This window comes from Glossina fuscipes, unplaced genomic scaffold (genome assembly GCF_014805625.2).
Source record: "Glossina fuscipes isolate IAEA_lab_2018 unplaced genomic scaffold, Yale_Gfus_2 61594, whole genome shotgun sequence".
Classification (NCBI taxonomy): Eukaryota; Metazoa; Arthropoda; class Insecta; order Diptera; family Glossinidae; genus Glossina; species Glossina fuscipes.
Window position 1 is genome coordinate 354,262 of NW_024003803.1, and position 2,360 is coordinate 356,621.

At 35.3% G+C, this 2,360-nt stretch overlaps 1 long non-coding RNA gene across 1 annotated transcript; it reads left to right on the forward strand.

Moving 5' to 3' along the window:
* The first annotated feature begins 1,184 nt into the window (after positions 1-1,184).
* Positions 1,185-1,887, forward strand: LOC119643747. The gene is made up of 3 exons (XR_005248418.1): positions 1,185-1,535; positions 1,596-1,651; positions 1,712-1,887. It is a non-coding gene; the product is annotated as an uncharacterized LOC119643747 (long non-coding RNA).
* The last annotated feature ends 473 nt before the right edge of the window (positions 1,888-2,360 follow it).

The window sequence follows — 2,360 nt, forward strand, 5'->3', positions numbered from 1 at the left end:
AAGAATATATGTACCAAAAGAAATGAAAAGAGTATATAATATCGAACATTAGTGTTAACGAAATATTGGTCAGGTTGATACTATTAACTTTCCACTAGGTATAAGTTGGCAAGTAATACAAGGATTAGGCAAGAGACAAGGACTATAGGAGCATGTAATATATGCGTTAAAAATAAACAAATTATTTTCAACACATACAAAGTTAACCAATGCATATAATACAGGACAAACCACAATTGAGTGCAAATAATAGTTAACTACAATTAACGCTCCTTCACCAGTTTTGTGCAACCTGTCGAATTTAAAAATCTGAAACTCAGAACGGCTAATTTCGCCCTCAAAATTCTTGGATTAAGCTAGGTTTCTGGAGATGCTACAACAAGACGTTAAGAAACGTATTAAGTAATTTCAAGTCAGTTCCTCCAATACCATAGGAACGGTATTCCCTATGTGGCATACAAATCATTTAATAAAAACGACCTCAGACGGAAATATTATAGACACATTTCGATCAAGCAAAGAAAGAAGCAATGTCTCTCCGACGAGGTGAACTAAGCTTGTAAATACTGGATTTCTGTACATCTTTCTCATAAAACTTCGCACTTCCATACTTATCAATCGCTTTCTCTGGAGTACTTATCGACAACCACGATATAAACATCGATGGGCAGATAGCACCAAGAGTTGATTCGTATACAGTTTTAGGTCCACAATCATTTCGTAGTTCATTAGCGCCATAAACGGATAGAGAAGCAGCACCGTTACCTGAATTCAGACCAGGCGATCCAACGTTCACCAAATCGTGTGCACAATCCGCTCACAGAGCCAGCAAGCAATATATTGCTCTCTACCGGGACCAGATTTAATCAGACACTTCTCAAACGAGTATCAAACTCTTGTATCAAACTCGTTTATTTACCTTTTGCTATTATTGATAATAGTAATTGAAAACGAGCTGTAAATAGATGTATGGTACTTAAAATCAATAAAAGCACAGAAACAGCTGATTGACAACACACTGTTTATCTTAGAGTTTATATTTATTGTTGTACCTGTTACCATTGAAATATGATATTGTTGATATTACTCTTGATATTATAATTATATTATTATGCTGTTACCTTTATTTTTATTGCCTATGTACTTGTTACAATTTTTTCCGATATGTTATTGTTGATTTTGGTTTTGACGTGCTTCTGTTTACAGAATTGTTTGCTACGTTAACTTTTGTTCAAGTAATGACACAGTTAACCATTATCAACACCGATATAGCACCGATATTTTAGCTTAAAGAGTTTTTCATGTTTTAGTTTAATAAGAAGAGTTGTTAAGCTTTACTTAAGTCACTATTCTTTTTAGTTTAGTTAATTGTGGGAGACGGAGCATAACAAACGTACATTGAAACATAAAAAATTTATTGGCATTATTGTCATTATTAATTAATGGCAAATAAGCATAAAAGCATATAATTGTTACATTTTATGGGCCAGATCTTTAGATAATGATGCGCTTACAGAATAGCGTAGTATAGCGCGGTGAGTAAACTTTTGATATGCAATTTCCTGCTTGCGTGTTATTGTTTTGTATGTCCCCAGTGCATTATATGTACGGCATCTGAGAACGATATTGCGATTACAGCTAAGAAGCGCAAGTAAGTACACGTATGTGATTTATTATTTAAAAAGTTTAACATCTGTTTTCCTTTTGCTAGGTGTAACTGGCAAAATGAAGGCCAAAAAAGGAAGGCGCTGTTGGACACAGGCGATTTGCTACAGAGGCAAATCGATCGTCTCTTTCAAGAGACGGTCCAACAAATATTAAGGAAGGAAAATCAATTATCAAGGGGGGAAAAATGGCGGTTTTCTTTTTCGCGAGATCGCAAGTGATTTCCTTTTTGCCCTAATCTGATCTTAAGGATGATCATTTTAATAAAAAGTTGAAATGCCATCCCGAAAGTATGAATAAATTAAAACTTTGCTGTTTTCTACGTCTGGGAGAAAAATTAATTTACAATTTTGCGCGCTTTTGGTTTTATAAAAAGGTGGTCCAAAGAGCTTGATGATCCCTACATTACGAAAAGGCTGTACATGTGTTTGGTTAGACCTATACTTAAGTATGCCTCTGTTGTGTGGTGCTACGTAGATTCAATTGAATCTGTTCAAAAGCAATTCTTGCTGTTTGCCCTTAGAAATTTGGGTTGGGATCCAATGGCCTCTGTTCCTCCGTATGAAAATAGGTTGCTTCTGCTGTCCTTACCGTCTCTTGAGAAACGTAGGTTTGTTCTTGGCGTTTCCTTTGTAATCAAAGTAATGACACGCCTTCATTACTTGGTGAAATAAGCTTTAATGTCCCTAACCGCT